Genomic DNA, 18,188 nt, shown 5'->3' on the forward strand with positions numbered 1-18,188 from the left:
TAGCCAGATGATGGTATTAGACCCACTGCAGCTGGAGTTACATGTAGTTGGGAACTACCTGATGAGTGTGCTGGGAATTGAACTTGGGTCCTCCGGAAGAGCAGCAAGTACTCTTAGATACTGGACCATCTCTCCAGCCCCTAATAGTGCCTTATCTATGTGGAGAAGAAAGCTGTTGTAGTATTTTACTGTTATTTAAAGGTGATTCCTGTGTCAGCTTCATCTGAATGGGGACCTGAGCCTGTGTAAGAAGGCTCAGGACTCTTCAGAAAAGGACACCCTAATTAGAGTGGTGGATTGAAGCGGGAGAAGAGAGGCTTTGCTTTAGGGAACATTTTCCCTGCCTCAAAGCCACCCGGCAAAGTTTGTCTGCCCCTAAGGTTTATTTTATGTCCAAACATAAATGACTGACTCATTGACATAACAAATCCTGTATACATATGGCCCCTCCTCACCATAAGCAAAACTGACTCTTGGTGTGGTTTGATTTTTAGTGAAGGTAGAAATTGACATTAAGCAATTATTGTATAATCTATGTCAAATTTCAATTTAAGTATCTTTTAAAATTGAATTATTTTTGAAAATAAAGTCTTTTTATTAGTTATTTTTATTATTATTATTTATTTGATTTATTATTTTTATTAGTTATGTAACCATAACTAGTCTGGAACACCCTATGTAGGCTGGCCGTGAGCTTTCTTTCGATAATCCTCCTGCCTCTGCTCTCCAATTGCTAGGATTACAAGCATGCACTGCCACACCTGGCTATGAATCATATTTTCAATGGAAAATTTAATGAGTTCATTTGTATTTTTGAGACACAGTATCCCGCAGCCCCGGCTGGTCCAGAGCTCTCTATGTAGTGGAGGGTGACCTTGAACTTCTGATCCTCCTGCCTCTACCTCTTCACCACATACAGGAGCATACCACTGTGTAAGTCAATCTTCCTTTTCCTTTTTTTTTGGTCCCGGGGATTAGACCCAGAGCTTCACATGTGCTAGGCAAAGTCCCTATTACTGGGCTACACTCCAAGCTAGGGCCTTCTTGAACGGTGCATTTTGACAGCATCTTCGGTAGTTCAGAATGGTCTCAAATTTCCTTTGCAACTGAGTCTGTCCTTTCATGCCTCATCTTTCTGCCTCCATCTTCCAAGTACTGGGGTTATTGGCATGTGCCTCCACTCCATCTTCTTCCTCCTCCTCCTCTTCTTTTTCTTCCTATCTCAGAGTTTTCTGGTTGTGAGAACCAAGATTATAATGAGACGTCCCTAAATTTCCAGACAGAGGAGCTGATAAAGACACAACTTAGGGGCGGTGGTGGCGCACGCCTTTAATCCCAGCACTCGGGAGGCAGAGCTAGGCGGATCTCTGTGAGTTCGAGGCCAGCCTGGTCTACAAAGTGAGTTCCAGGAAAGGCTCCAAAGCTACAGAGAAACCCTGTCTCGAACAACAACAACAACAACAAAAATAAAATAAAGACTGTCATTTTTGCCGGGCGGTGGTGGCGCATGCCTTTAATCCCAGCACTCGGGAGGCAGAAGCAGGTGGATCTCTGTGAGTTCAAGGCCAGCCTGGGCTACAGAGCGAGATCCAGGAAAGGCGCAAAGCTACACAGAGAAACACTGTCTCGAAAAACAAAAAACAAAACAAAACAAAAAAAAGACACAACTGAGAGTGTGGGATGGTCTTAATTCAGATGAAGTGTTTCCTAAGGACTATGAGGAAGAAGGGGGCACCTCTGCTGCGGGGAAGGGGGGGGAATGTTACCTGAGGGCCACGAGGGGGCGCAGTGGTACAGTAAATGAGAGGAGACCAGCGTCGGAAGTTACCTCAACTCCCATCTCCCTCGAGACGTGGGACAGGCCACTTAATCTCGTTCTGGGTCAGTTTTCGTATCTGCAAAATAGAGATATTCTTTTCTCACTGTATTTTGATGAGACTTAGATATGATAAAGTTCAAAGCATTCTTAAAAAGTGCACTGTGGCCATGGAAATCAATGTGCGGGTAAGGACTGCCAAGATTGGAAGCGTAAAGGGCAAGGTGGAGAATTGCAGTATCCTGGGGCTTGCGAGTGAATTTTAATTCAAATATTTATAAGAGGCGTCTGAATATTTGCTTCAAAGATAAAGGGTCACGGTTATCTTCAAAGAATAATGTTTGGGGAGGTTTCTACTTCTCATATTACATCTATTAAAAAGAGAAATGGAATCTGGGTAATGGGATTATAGACTTTGTTTTCTCTATTATTTCCTCTTTAAAAAGATACACGTGTTTTTCAAGAATTACAGAAAGGTCCTGTGGTGGATGTTTTTGATGAAGTAGAGATGTTGTTGGTGAAGCGTAATCATGACCCCCAGAGAAAGCAATGCTTTCCAGGAAGAGCTCCCTGAGGATGGGAAGTGCCTCAGGCTCATGTCTTGGCATCCCTTGAGTGTAACCAGCTAGGCGACAGGTTTTCCCTGCTAAGAAATCCCCTTCTCTGCCATAACATTTCTGGAAGAACACACAGTTGGATGTGCTTGGGGGAATTACCTGATGCTTGCACTAGAGCATTGTTATAGAAAATCCTCCCTTTCCCAGGGCCCTCCTTTGGTCTCATTTCTTACCTCCCTTGTACCTTCTCCTTTGCTGATCTTGTTCTCCCCAGGGCCTCTCCCCTATTTCTCTCTATCAGTGTGCATGTGTGCGAGCATGAATATGTAAACCACAGGACAGCTGTGGGTAATATTCCTTAGGTGTCATCCAACTGTTTTTGTTTTTTTGAGACAAGGTCTATTTTTCCTCCTCCTCTTTCTTCTTATTTGTTTGTTTTTCGAGACAGGGTTTCTCTGTGTAACAGCCCTGGCTATCCTGGAAATCACTCTGTAGACCAGGCTGGCCCCAACTCAGAGATCTGCCTGACTCTATCTCCCAAGTGCTGGGATTGAAGGCCTGTGTGCCACCACTGCCCAGCTTGAGACAGGGTCTCTTAATGGCCCAAAACTCTCCAAGTAGACTAGGTTGGCTGACTAGTGAGTCTAGGGATCGATCCACCTGTCTCTGCCTCCTCAGTGCTAGGATTACAAATGCAGGCTATCATATCCTGCAATTCACCCCCCTCCCCACCCCTGCTCCCCTGGGGAATTGAACCCAGGTATTTGTTCTTAAAAGGCAAGCATTTTACTTACCAAACAACCTCCTTAGCCCCTGTGGTGATTCCTTAAAAATCTATTTGAACCAGGACTCAATTCATGATCTGGATTCTGATGCTTGTATTCTTGTGGGGCAGATAAGCAGCCAGAGCTGGAAACCATGTGATCTTGGGGAGGCATAGTGCCAGGATGACTTCAGAAGTGGTGGTGGTGTCTTCTTCCATCAGGAAGCTTGTAAAGCCTTGTGAGATATTAATAGGTGCTGATGATCAGTAATATTAATGAATGAATGAATAGATGCACTAATTCATTACAGGTCCTCAAATGCTGATGTGCATAGATTAGCTAGAATGCCCTCTTAAAGGAGACATTTACCCTCATTTACTAGTGGGGACTCCGTGGAGCACTTCAGACGGAAGAGGCAAGATAATCTCCCCCCTTTATTTACAAGTCTCAAAATAGTGACTTTTTCTCCTCTCCTCTCTCAGTTTTGAGTTCTTCATTTGTGATTTCTTTGTGAGTCTCATTATAAACCCATGTTTCAGCGTGGCAGGTGTGTCCAGGGGATCTCAGCTGCTAACACCTGTGTTTTGTTGTTATCATTCTCCCCCCTCCCTCTTTTCAAACCAACAACCACCACCGGCTTTTTCAGACTCGTCATTGGCATTTACAGAGCTAAAGTCAATGGTCAAACCCGAGGCTTCGTGTTTTTGCAAAGTTAAAAAAAAAGAGATCAAAGTTATTCACCTAAAATCAGGAACAAGACAAGGCTGTCTGCTCTTACCATATCTATTCATTATAGATCTGGAAGTCTTAGATAAGCAATAAGACAACTGTGGGAGATCTAGGGGATACAAATTGGAAAGGAAGAAGTCAAAGAATATTTATTTGTAGATGATGTGATAGTGTATGTAAGTGGGCCAAAAAAAAAAAAAAAGAGAGAGAGAGAGAGATCTAATTTATATACCATAATACTCACTTTTCCAAAGTGTGTAATTTAGTAGTTTTTTTTTTTCTTTCTTTTTTTTTTCGAGTCAGGTCTCACTTTGTAGCCCAAGCTAGTCTTAACTGCATGGTCCTCCTGAGTGTTGGGCTCCTTGCTACACACCACCACATCCAGCTAAATTTTTAGTTTGTTCACAAAACTTCAGTCACATCAGCACTTTCTAACCCCAGAACATTCTCCTAATCTCCAAAAGAAACTTGAGATCCACCGTGGATCACTCTAGTTCTTAGCCCCAGCTCCTGGTAACAACGAACAGACTGCCACCTGCCTCCTCCTGACATCTTCTGTAATGGAGTGAGTCATTGTGCGCATGATCTCGAGTTCTCCTCTTGGTCTGTGATAGGCCCTCTTCCTTCATCTGCCTTCCAGAGCATCCTCTCTTTCACATGCCTCCTGGCTTGGGGTATTTCTCTGTCTTCTTCCATGTGTCCTCCTTATCTTTCCGTTCTCTCAGTGTTGGGGAGCCTTTACCCCTCAGCTGAGAGATCTCTTTTTCACAAGCACTCCCCGGGGACCCCTGGGCCCGTGGATTTAAGTGCTGTACATTTGCTATCAACTTCTACACTTGATCTTAGCCAAGAAATGATGTCATCAGTTCCTAAATTTATACCTCTAGCGAGGACTTCCCTCTACTTCAGAACTGTTTGTTCATCTGCTCTCTGGTTCCAGCGGGCATTGCACAACCAGTGTACCCAGCACTGACCTCGGGGGTCATCCTCCTGCCCTCTCAGGTCTTCCTCCCACACACGGTTTCCTCTCTAGCTGTTCAGCTCAGAAACTTTGCAGTCATGCTTACCTTCTTCACACCCTGCCCCACATTGCATCTACATCACAGTCTGCTGGCTCTTCCAAAATTTACCCGGAATCCAGCTCCTCGTCACTGGCCTATCTATTTTCATGCATGGTGTGTGTGTGTGTGTGTGTGTGTGTGTGTGTGTGTGTGTGTGTGTGTGAATATGAATTTAGAGAGGCCTGGAAGGATTCAGGTTTTTACTTTATGGATATCCAGATTTTTTTTTTTTTTTTTTTTTTTGAGACAAAGTCTCTCGCTGAACCCAAGACTTGTCATTTCAGCTACTCTGGCTGGCCACCGAGTTCCCAGGATCTGCCCCTGCCTGTCTGTCTCTGCCTACCCTTCCTCTTCCCCACCCCCATGCTGGAGTTACAGACATGGCTATGCCAGCTTTTATGTGGGTGCTGGGGATTCAAATTCAGATTTTCTTGTCCGCACAGCCAGCCCTCTTACCCATAGACCCATCTCCCTAGCCCATCGGGTAACGCACACACTGCTGACGGGTGTTTCTGCCACTACCTCTACGGATGCTCTTAGTAGCTTTAGGAATTGTTTAAAGACAAGTTGAGTCATGACTGTCTTTGCTAAGAATCATTCACTAGATCACCACATTGCTCAGAATAAAAGTCAAAGTCTGTACATGGTCCTTCCGGCCCTGCGAGCGACGCTTGCCGCAAACCCCATCTTACCGTTCCTGTTGCTGCCTTGATTTCTCTGAGTCGGTCACAGTGGCTGCCTCACAATTCCTTCTCTCGAATATACACCCCGCAGTCTGCTCTTACTGTTCTTTCTGCCTAGAGTGATCTTTCTCCAGATGCCTCAGGTCCCTGTTGTTCAATTCTTCATTTATATGTTACTTAATCAATGCAACCTCACTCTAACTACTTTGATTAATTAATTGATTAGACACAGGGTCTCATGTATCCCAGACTGGTCTCAAACTTGCTACCTAGGCAAAAATGACCTTGAACTTCTGATCCTCCTGTCGCCACCTCCCAAGTGCTGGGGTTACAGGTGTATATCACATACCTAGTTTACGAGGTACTCAAAAACAGAACCCAGAGCTTTGTACATGCTAGGCAACACTTTCCCAAATGGGCTATATCTGCACCCAACATGTCCTTCCTGTTCATAGAAGCAACTTGCTCCTAGCTTTCCCCTGCATTCTCTATTCCACTTTCTGGTCCTTTAACTGTTTTCAAAGCACGTACCAGTGGACACACACACGCTTATACTTCAGTAGGTGCACACCTAGGTGTACACACATATGTACACAATGCACCTACATGTATACACGCACACACCTATTTGCTTTATTGTATTTCTTCCCCATTTACCTGTAGACTTCATGGGTACAGGGGCTTCATTTTGTGCCCTGCTGTATTCCCAGTAACTGGGATAGTTTTACATATATAGTATGTTGTCAGCATATAGAGATACCCCTTCTCAGGCAAACGGCAAGAAGAGAAACACTTTCAAAATTGGTTGCTTTCTGCTTGATGCGCACGGGCTGGCTGTACACCACGTGGCGTGGCAGCAGCCTCCTCTTTACTTCTTATGACACAGCTCCTCCAACCTGTGGGCTCACACAGCGATGATGTCCCCGGGACATTGGTTCTGCACATCTTCCCTGCGGCCTCTGGGGAGTCGACACTCATGCCCACCTCTGAGCTTGACAGAGAAACTGCTCCTCCTTCAGGTGCTTGATTCTCGGGCTGAGATTCCACAAGGAGAGGAGATTATTTGGGGGGCGTTCTGTGTTGCTCACTAAAATCAACCTGACAGGAGCGCTCTCAGCAAGGTTAGCAAGCGTACATAGGAACAGCGGCCGGAACAATGCTGCTTACCGTGGAATTACAAAGAGATTTCAGAATGCAATGCCTGATCGCCGGACTGTGGGACTGGGGTCCTCTTCTTTTTTTCTCCCTGCCCCGTTTCCTCCCTCCCACCTTCTCTTCCTTCTCCACTCGGTTTCTTTCCTGCATCTCGCTTCCTTTCCCGCTGTATACTTCCCTCAACTAGGACACGAAGAGTCAGAGGAACGGGCGAATCTCCAGGGATACAGAGTTAGTGGGGAAATCAGACTCATGTCTCTTGATTCTTATTTCTTTTGGAATCCATTGTGTTACCTTCCCAGAAAACAAGGGCACGGTCAGGAGGATATTGAATGAAACCTTCCTGGAGAATGGAGAAGTTAACCGCCTCGCTCTCAGAACCTTAGATCTAGTGGACAAAGACCGAAAAACCTATCTTTGCTTTAACTTCTCTAATGTTTCTAGATTTTCTCTCTAGCCCTCCAGACTCCTCACATGGCCTTTTATCTTATCTTAAACTATCACACGCCTTAGTGTGTATAAAGCCTAATCTTCTGCGGGCAAGAGAGGATAGAGAAGATCGTTTCAAAATTTATTTTAAAAATTGCTAAAAACCCATTTATAATTATATATATAAATATACGCATTGTATAACTAAAAATTTACATTTTATTGTATAATATAATGTATATATAAAATTATGGCAGCTAATATCTGTTGATCATGCTTTGTGTGACAAGTGCTATTTTGAGACAAATCACAATGAGATACCACTAAGATGATGATAGTAATAATAATAATAATAATAACAATAATAATAGCATTAGACTATAAGTACTGACAAGGATGTGGAGAAATTGGAACCTCACACATTGCTGGTAGCAACACAAGATGTTGTAGCCATCTTGGAAAATAATTTGCAGTTCCTTAGGGTGTTAAAATTACCATGTAACATAGAAATTCCATTTCCCGGTATGTACAAGAGAATTGAAAGCATGCCTTTTCACACAAACTTGTAAACAGATGTTTACAGAAGCATTGTTTCCAGCAGCCTAAGGGACAACACAACCCATATGTCTACGTTTTGATGCATAGATGAAGAAAATGTGGTACATCTTCATAATTTGATTATGCAGCCACAAAAAGCAATGAAGCTCTGACACATGACATTTCAGTGGGCAGTGGATAAAACTTGTTAGCATCATGCTAAGAGAAACAGAAAGGCTGGAGAGTGTATATGAAGTATCCAAATGGGCGTATCTTCGGAGAGTTATTGCCAGGGGATGGGGAAGGAGGAATTGGGAGTGACTGGTCTAGGTACAGGGCTGCTTTTTGATGAGATGAAAAAAAATTTTTTTGAGGCAAAATCCCAAATATCCCAGATTGGCTTCCATCTTGCTGTGTAGTCAAATCTGCCCTGGAACTCTTGATTTTCCTGCCTCCCAAGTGCTGGAATTACAGGAGTGTGACACTACATCTGGCGGGAAGGAAATGTTCTGCAACTGGGTAGTGGTGTATGTTGCAGAACCCTATGATTGTCCTGAACCGCACATTTTAAAATGGTTAAAATGGTGAATCTTATGGTATGTGAATTTTATCTTAATTAAAATTGGCATTCTACAAATTGAATGGTATATAGTTGAATCAATTTGTTTACATTTAATTTCTGTGATATTTGTTGTAAACAAACTTTGATTTCTTTTTGAATCATGTAAAGAAATATCCTTTGGGGGCTAGAGCAGTGACTCAATGGTTAAGAGCATTTTCTGTTCTCCCAGAGGACTGGGGTTCGATTCCCAGCATCCACACAGCAGCTCACAACTGACTGTAACTTCAGTTCCAGGGGATGTATAACCCCCTTCTCAACTCTACAGGCAGCAGGCTCACACGTGGTGTACAGACATACATGCAGGAAACACATACACACACACACACACACACACACACACACACCCCTCTATATGAAGACACAGTCTTTAATTTTTGTTGTTGTTTTTTCAGGGTCTTATTTTGTAGCCCAGCTTGTCTTTGATCTCCTCATCTTCCTGCTTCAGCCTTCTGAGAGCCTCCATAATCAGCTTCCTGTCAGAGTTTGATTTTAAGGCAACTCAAAGTCAGAATTAGTGTGTGTGTGTGTGTGTGTATGTGTGTGTGTGTGTGAGAGAGAGAGAGAGAGAGAGAGAGAGAGAGAGAGAGAGAAAGAGAGAGAGAGAGAGAGAGAGAGAGAGAGAGAGAGAGAGAGAGAGAGAGAGAGAGACTCTAGCATCCCAGGCTGGTCTGGAATGTGCTATGTAGTTGAGGCTGGCCTTGAACTCCTGGTCCCCCTGCCCCTATCTTCTCACTGTCCTTGGCTATGTGGTTCTTGACTAGTATGTGCTGGCTGTATTTCAACTCCCTCACACCTTCAGGAGGTAGGAGGGAAACCTGGCCATCACCTAACAGTCATCTTAACGACAAAACATTTGGTGAACCTAAATTTAAAAATCAAGTTGGCTTGGGGATGAGAGGTGGTCAATGGGGAAGTGTTTGAGCAGCTTACGTGAGTCTCTGGGTTTGCTTCTCATTCCTAGAAACACTATCAAGCAGGGTTTGGGGACACAGCTTAATGGTGGAAACCTAGGAACGAAGAAAGGAAGGAAGGAGGATGGAAGGAAGACCAGTCAAGTTGGAAACACCAGACTTTTCTAAGTCAGGATTACGGTTGTCTTTGGTTGGGGGAGGGTATGATAATAATTTGGAAGGGAATACAATGTGAGGCTCTTTAGTACTAGAGATACTAGATTTTTGGCTCTAGATACTGGTTGCAAGGTCTTGTTTGATTTTCTAAAAGTCATTCAGTTTACTCTGATGCACTGTACCCTCTTCTGAGGAGTTCAATACCAAGTTTGCGATTCAGTTAAATCTCCCAGTATTTGCATATTTTGCCAACAAGCTTTGGTGACTAGCTGGGGACAAGAATCTATGGCCCTGAGCTGATGGCTTGGGGACCACAGCTAACAGTGACTGTTCTGTCAGGTTCTTTTTCCATGGACAGGCCTGTGTGGGTGTTCTCACAGCTGTGTATCAGGGTCCCGCTCTTCAGACCATCACCTAGCAAGGTTTCCAAGAGCTGGGTCATAACTATGGTGTCCTTCTAGTGGGCTGTTAGCTCCCTTAGAAGAGGCAGAAATAGTGCTCTCAGATAATGGGGTCCCACTCCTTGCTGCCGTGGTATTTTTTCTGCCCAGGTAGACACAAAAACGCCATTGAATGCCTACAACAAATCAATTCAGTTGGCATTCAAGTAGGCTTAGGCTCATAATCACATAGTTAGAACACTTGATGCCAGAAGTATTTTGGCATTCAGACATTTTTGGATTTGGGGAAGGTGATATGTTGCATACAGTATTTGGTATGTAATACTGCCAACATGGTCCGGGACAGAGCTCTGTAATTGGACAGTGATGAATATTTGTACCAAATGGTCTTTCTATACTAAATTTACACAAAGAATCTCATGCTAACTCAGGTCAGGGTGCGCTGCCAAATGAGTTCACATCAAATTACCCTTTTGGTTTTCAGCTTTTGGATCTTTAGAGTTGCTGATGAGACTAGCAAGCTTGTCTCAGTCTGTTCTGCCACCAAAGAGGTCTCAGTTCTTTCTTGACAGGTTTTTCGGGGCAGAGGTGCCCACTGGGGAGGGCAAAGGGAAGGGGTATGATACGAGGAGGAATTGGTGTCAACCTCGGCTAAGGCATCTAGATCGATAAATATGTGAACCAGTGGCAGGATGACGACCTTGAGGGGACAGAACGCCGTTGTGCCACGGTTCTTTTAGGGTCCCGGTCTCCTTGGAGCACCCGCTAAGCTGTCAGATCTTGTTAACATTTCACTGATTCCTGTAGCACGTTAGGGCCTTCTTGGAGCGTTCAACCATAGCTAAGTTTATAAAGTAAAATTTCTGGTGACTAATATTTATCTAAATTAAGTTAATTATAGGGATGATAAAGCTCCCTTAGACACGTGTTTTGAGGAGATTAGGGTGAATTGTCTAAATCAGAAGCAAGCAGAATTTTTTTCCCCCTGGCAAATCGATTTGCTATCATTCCTGCTGGCCATTCACGGGGCACAGCTGCACTTCTAGGTGACTCTGTTCAGAACTTCTATTGGCACTAAAGGGGCAATAAACAGGCAAGCTCAACCTCATTGGGAAGGTGTCTCCTTCAACCCCAACACAAGTATTGGTTTAAATTGTTTAAAAGGGCCGGGCGGTGGTGGCGCACGCCTTTAATCCCAGCACTCGGGAGGCAGAGCCAGGCGGATCTCTGTGAGTTCGAGGCCAGCCTGGTCTCCAAAGCGAGTTCCAGGAAAGGCGCAAAGCTACACAGAGAAACCCTGTCTCGAAAAAAAAAAAAACCACAAAAAAAAAATTGTTTAAAAGGAAGACAAAGAGAGCAGTGTGTGTGTGTGTGTGTGTGTGTGTGTGTGTGTGTGTGTGTGTGTGTGTGTGTTATGCTGGAGATACCATAAAGGTATAGTTGTTGGTAATACACAACCATTAAGACTTATTTTTTACCCTAAAGGTCATAGTTTGGTAAGATAGACACAGTAGCCATGTACTAATACTGTGTACTATATATACTGTGTACTATATATACTGTGTATTATATATAATGTGTACTACTGTAGGATACTGTGTACTATGTATACTGTGTACTACATATACTGTGTACTATGTATACTGTGTACTGCTGTAGGACACTGTGTACTATGTATACTATGTACTATGTATACTGTGTACTACTATAGGACACTGTGTACTATGTATACTGTATACTACTATAGGACACTGTGTACTATGTATACTGTGTATTATATATACTGTGTACTATGTATACTGTGTGCTATGTATACTGTGTACTGCTGTAGGACACTGTGTACTATGTATACTGTGTACTATGTATACTGTGTACTATGTATACTGTGTACTATGTATACTGTGTACTATGTATACTGTGTACTGTGTATACTGTGTACTGTTGTAGGACACTGTGTACTATGTATACTGTGTACTATGTATACTGTGTACTATGTATACTGTGTACTGTGTATACTGTGTATTATATATACTGTGTACTACTGTAGGACACTCTGTACTATGTATACTGTGTACTCTATAGCTGTGCACTATAGTAGCACAAGTTAACTCTGTGATAAAAGTATTCATAGGGTGCCATGGGGCCACTGAGGAATGATGTCTAACTCAGTCTGTGTTAGGTGTCTTCCTTGACGGAACTTGTTTTAGGAAATGATGCTTTCTAAGTGTCTTTTTGTTGTTGTTTCTTAACATTTAAAAAATTTAAACAAAGTGCAAATCGTAATGTAGTTCAATGAATGTTGAAAATCCCACTCCAATCAAGATGCAAACTGTTTTGATCACCGAAAAAAGTTCCTTTGCATTTCTTTCTAGCCAGTTCCTCACCCCAGCTACCACCCTAAAGGCAATCAGATGAGCTACCATTGGTCTAGGCATTATTAGTAGGTAGAAAGAATTGGGGAAAGAGCAGTTCCATGAGGAGAACAGTGTAGGACAGTGTGGATATGTGAAAAAGGTGATATATATGAGACCCCCATGCCTCTGATCTCCTGTTGCTAGGGCTAAAGGCAGGGCATCACTGGTGGGTAGACATTTGGTAGAGATGAGACTGGGAGCCAGGTGACCAGGGCGTAGAAAAATGAACCGACTAACTTTCATCCTTTGAGAAAAATGGAAGTGAAGTGTATTAGTGTGTTTCTGTTGCTATAACAAAATTCCCAAGGCCTAGCACTTTATAAAGAAGAGGTTTATTTGGCTCAGAGTGCTAGAGACTCAAGGCTATGGACCTGGCATCATCTTGGCTTTAGTGAGGATCTCATGGTATGCAGCATCAGAATGGAGGGAATGTGTGTAAGAGGGAGATGTCACACAGTGGGACATGAAGCCATAAAGAAATATTCAAGGGACAAGCTCACAGTTTTCTAACCACCTCCTTGTGAGAAATAACTCATGGGCCCCAGGAGTATTACTTTTACCCTTCGAAAGTCAATGTCCTCAGTGACGTAATCATTCTTCACTAGATCCCTCCACCTAGTCTTCCTCTTAAAACATGCTGGGATGAAATTTCTGGCATATAGAAGGAGTCACAGAAGGGCTAGCGGGTGGGGACTGACAGAGCCTTGTTTCAAGGAGATTATTCTGATGGTAATGTGGTTGTGGGGACTGGAGAGGGCACAGAATGGATGCAGCAAGACCTAGCAGGAGCAGTTCCAGTCATCCAGACATGATGAAGACAGGAGACCTGACTGACAGTGTGTGGTGGAAGCCGGACATGCAGAAAAGGAAGCGGGTGGGAGAAGAGTTGAGGAGTTAGGCTCCCTGGTGATGGGTTAGGTGAGCTCGAAGCACAGGGAGGCATGCGCACAGAAGATCGTCCGTGGCATTTTCATAACAAGGGATTTTGTGCCTCCCATAGTTCAAGATTTCTTTATTCAAGGGTACAGCTAACTAATGGAGATTACTAGCATTCAGATCTCTGGCTGGCAGTCCCAGCAGAGAAACGAACACTTTCTCTTATTTTTAGCTCTCTTTAAGTGTCTCAAGAATAGGCCAGTTCTTAAGCTTAAACAAGTCAGTCTTAACCCCCTCTCCTCAAGGGTGATGGCTTTATTCAACCCGTGATTTGAAAAAATACTGTGTTTATGACTTGTATGATTCATGTGCCTTATAATATTCCCAGTTAAGTGTATTATTGAATGTTTTTAAGTATATTCACAGATTGGGCAGGCATCCCTACAATCAATATCAGAACAGTTTCATCACCTCCAAAGAAATCCCAGACCTATTAGAAATTATTTCCCAGTTCCTTTCTTTCTCTACAGATGTGCCAACCCTAGAATGTTTACATAAACCGCCCTGTGGTATAGGCAATCCTCCTTCACACCCTCTTCACATAGAATAGTCTCTGAAATTTAACCAGGTTTTATCACGTTTCAATGCTTGTCTATTTAGTGTTGAATAATAGTCTTCTGTATCAATACCCTAAATTTTGTTTATAATTCCATTAGTTGATGGGTCTTAGAATTGTCAATACTTTTTGGACATTATGGATAACACTGCTTTGAACTTTACATATAAGTAAATCTGTGATGTTAAGTGGAATGGCTCCCTGGGATAGTGGTGAGGAGAACAAAGGATTCCTGGGGACCACAGTGCTTTGTACACAGTGACAGAGTAAATGGTGACTCCATATCCAGAGAATAGTCACAGTAACAGCAGAAGTCTCTTCAGCAAGGGGAGGTGACATTTTGATGGCTCCAAACATTTGCTTCCAATTTTGTCTTTTCCCAGACTCCCCTTGGGTCTTTCTCTAGTTTTTCTCTTTCCTCTGGGTCCCTTTCTTTCTTGACACCTCCTCACAAGTCATGCTGTCACGTTATTGGTGCTTCCTCTAACCCTGTTTAGAGCCTTGTCGCCCAAGGACAGTGCTGCAGCCTGTGCTAACTCTGGGAATGAACTTGGGCACAAGTAGAAAGTCACAGGAAATGATTGTAAAAGAAAAAAAAAGTCACGAGGAATTTTCTGACCTTTCAAAAGTTCTATTTAGGTGGCAAGGCTGAAAGCAGCATTGTCGACAAATGATATACTGTAATTACTACTACTACTACTAGCCTATGATTCTACTGTAATAGTAGGATTTGTTTATACAAATGTTCAGAGATTTGTGTCCTCCAATCAAAAGATTGGACTTTTTCTATATCTTATGCAAGATGATTGTTTTCATGGGCACTTGTCTTAAATATGTATATTAATGTAAGTTGTTAAGTTTATCACAATTAAGTACATTATTAATCTGAAGAAAGTGGAAAATAGTTGTGGAGATGCTTGTATCAATGCTCTTAATTTTATTTATTGTTAGTGCGTGGGGGCTGGTGTGTGTGTGAGTGTGGGTGTGCATGTGCTCAGTGTGTGTGTGTGTGTAGGGGGGCAGAGGACAACTTTGGGAGTCTGTACTTCCTTCCACCGTGGGTTCTTGAGATTTGACTCAGGCTGTCAGAATTAGAGGCAAATGCTTTCATCTGCTGAGACGTTTCCTTAGCTCTGGCTTGCATTTTACTTTATTTTTACTTATTTATTAGTTTTGAGACAGGGTCTCTCTTTGTAGCTCTGGCTGTTCTGGAATTTGTTGCATAGACCAGGCTGGCCTTGATCTCAGAGAGCGCTCCTTGCCTGGGCCTCCTGAGTGGGATTAAAGTCTAGTTTGCATTTTAAAAGTCAGATGATTAAAACAGCTTGAGGGCAAAGTTCTTTTTTTTTTTTTTATTGATGGGAAGTCGTTAAATTAATTTTTCTGTAATTTCCTTTTATGTCAAGAGAGACATATCTAATTAAATATTATTGTTTGACATCAAACAATTGATCAAACATTTCAATAAAAGCAGAGCTGTATGTTCAGTGTTGATGCTGAATAGTGTCTGTCTCTGAAATGCCCTTTCGTATTAACTCATAACGTCAATGATCTCTCTGATTTGCATGAAGGAGTCAGAGAGAGTTCTCATCTGTAAGGAGGACCTCAAAGCGGAGGCTGAGCTGACACTGTGATTTTCATAGAGTGTTGTTTGGAGCAGTTTCTTTTGACACTGATAGCTTATTTGCTTTTGAAATGTGAAAAGGGAAAGTTCCTTAAAACAAGCTTCCAGTCTCGAGCAAGGATGGCCTACTTTGGAATTTTTGGCCTAAAGTTGACTGGATGGTTTTTTTTAACTTCTTTTCCCTACTTTTCTCCAAAGGAAACAATAGCCTGCAGATTTGTTTTTGAAATTATGTTGTTTTTCATACTTTTAAAAGTGGACTTGAATGGTAAACCACTATTTTTTTTGTTAATTAAATCTGCTTTCAAACAGTTACATGCATGTATATAATACATACTAACTATTCTCCCTACTACCTCCCTATGTCCCCTCCTTTCTACTACCCCACCAACTCCCCCTCCTCCCCACAAATCTCTTTCTCACTTTCACAATATTCATTTTGTTTTGTTTAATTGAGTTTAACCTCAGTTTAAGCAGGGCCTTCTGTGTGACCATGGGTTTGGATGTTTGGAACCTGGTAGGCTCAGCAGTGGGTACAACTCCCTCTCTCCCGAAGTCTATCAGCCGTGAATAGTTCCAAGGTAAAGGGTAGGGAGGGCCTCGCGGGCCTCTTCTCGTTCTCAGACTCCTTCACGGCCAGTCTTATAGGGGCCCAGCTTAGGAAAGCAAGTGTTGTGATGAACAATTGCAGTAGCTGTGTTAAGTCTAGAGAAGGACATTTCATAGCTCTTTCCCCTAGATCTTGCATACTTCCTGCCCCTTCTGCAGTGTTCCCGGAGCCTTAGAGGGGCTGGGATAAATGCCTTGTTTGGCCTGGGCCAACAGCCATCACTTACCCTCTGCATCCTGGGCAGCTATGACTCTGCACTCACTGCTGATCACTGTGAGGAGAAGTTTCTCTGATTAAGGCAGAGAGCTGTCCCTGGGTACACGTTTAGATGTTGAGAAGTCAGTTGACAGTCTATAGTGGCCCCCGACCTGCATTGTCACGTGGCCTTACAGTACCGGGGTGAGTTGGAGCCCTCCTCCCCCTCCCCTCTGTGGAGCAGTCCTCAAGAGCCAATCAGGCTCTCAGAGTTTCAACGTTTTCAGGCATCAGGAGGCAGCATGGACAAAATACTTTGGAATGCATGCTGAAAAGACAGAGTGCAGTACCAGTATTTCAAAAGAACTGAACAGCATTAACATGATAAAAGATAGGAAAAATATTATGTCGCTCAGCTTTTTGACTATGTGACAATTACCAGAGAAAAACAAAAGGAGGGGCGCCTTCTCGGCTCATGGTTTCAGGACACAGCCAGCTGGTTGCGTTGTGATGCTGTTGTGGTGACGAGGGAAGGTCGTGGTGGCAGGATTGTGTGACAAAGAAGGACTGTTTACCTCATGAGGGCAGAGACCTGAAGAGAGAGGAGACATGCCCTTCCAGGGCATTGCTCGCAGTATCTGTCTCATCTCCCAGTGTCTACCACCTCTTAGTAGTGCCACCAGGGACTGACTAATTCACTGTTTAAGTCACAATCTCAGTGGTCCGGTCACCTCTCAATGATTGGATCCAGCAGATGAGGACCAAGCTTTCAAAACATGAACCTTAGGGAACATTTCATATCCAAACTACAAAAATACTGGCAGGAGTTGGCTCTCTCCTTCCGCCCCGTGGGTCCCTGGGATGCAATTTAAGTCGTCAAGCTTGGCAGCAAGTACCGTTACCCACCGTGGCATCTCACAGCCCGAGAAATACAATTTAAAAACCAAAAGGAAGTGAGGCAATTAAAAAACGTTTTCAAGAAGTGACAGATACAGAAGATAAAAGAACTTATGCATTAGTAGTAGAAGAGTCTGGAGAGGAAAGATGGAGGGAGGGGAACAGAACCAGTAGAAAACTCAAGAGTCAAGAGAACTTCCCTTGCTTACAATGCTCTTCCTGTTTACTTAGATAATATTATATCCTTCTGGGGTCTTTGATGTAGTTGAAGGTTAGATAGTTATAATTTTCCATGGTTATAATAAGAGATAAGATAGATATGAAACTTTAGACTCACAAATATAGGATAGATAGGATATTTTCTTTAATTTTGCCAAATATAAATAGACCAGATATTGCAACTGTAATTCTTGCTTGATAACTGTTGTGTTATATATAATTTTACTATGTTGAAGTTAAAACCTTCCTTTTAAATAGAAAGAAAAGGGGAAATGATGGGAATCTTGTTCTGTATGCTGTGAATGTATGTTGCTCTGATTTGGTTGATAAATAAAATGCTGATTGGCCAGTAGCCACGCAAGACGTATAAGCAGGATAAACAGAGAGGAGAATTCTGGGAAGAGGAAGGCTGAGTCAGCCGATGCCAGTCCACCAGGGAGCAGCATGTAAGAGTACACAGGTAAAGCCATGGAACACTTGGTGACATATAGATTGACAGGAATGGGCTGAGTTTAAGTGCAAGAGGTAGTCAGTGGTAGGCCTGAGCTAATGGCCGAACAGTTTTAATAAAAAAAAAAAAAAAAAAGAGAGAGAGAGAACTTCCCAAGCATTCACTGGAGTGCTTTGAACTGCCTGTCAAAAAAACCCACGATGCACCTGAGCATGTCGACCCAGAATGCCAACACCAAGATAAACTACAGAGTAGTTCTTGAGTTTTAAAGAAAACAAACTTTTTTCTTGAAAGCTTTTAGGCATAAATAGCATGTGACTTATGAAACAAAGAAAATTGGATGGTTATCATCCTTTGATGACAAGACTGTATGCCAGAATAAAAGGAAATGACATACTGAAGATATTCCAGGAAGGAACATATGAGCGAGGGGCTTTCATATGCAGAAAGACTGACATGAATTTT

General features: G+C 42.9%; 1 long non-coding RNA gene across 1 annotated transcript; it reads right to left on the bottom strand.

Annotated features, from left to right (window-relative positions):
* Positions 1-1,773: 1,773 nt before the first annotated feature.
* LOC128107630 (uncharacterized) lies at positions 1,774-16,295 on the bottom strand. The gene is made up of 3 exons (XR_008217160.1): positions 16,188-16,295; positions 3,168-3,372; positions 1,774-1,895 (listed from the first exon to the last, which is right to left on the bottom strand). It is a non-coding gene; the product is annotated as an uncharacterized LOC128107630 (long non-coding RNA).
* Positions 16,296-18,188: the final 1,893 nt, after the last annotated feature.

This window comes from Peromyscus californicus, unplaced genomic scaffold (genome assembly GCF_007827085.1).
Source record: "Peromyscus californicus insignis strain IS unplaced genomic scaffold, ASM782708v3 Scaffold_12__1_contigs__length_115047231, whole genome shotgun sequence".
In the NCBI taxonomy this organism is placed as follows: Eukaryota; Metazoa; Chordata; class Mammalia; order Rodentia; family Cricetidae; genus Peromyscus; species Peromyscus californicus.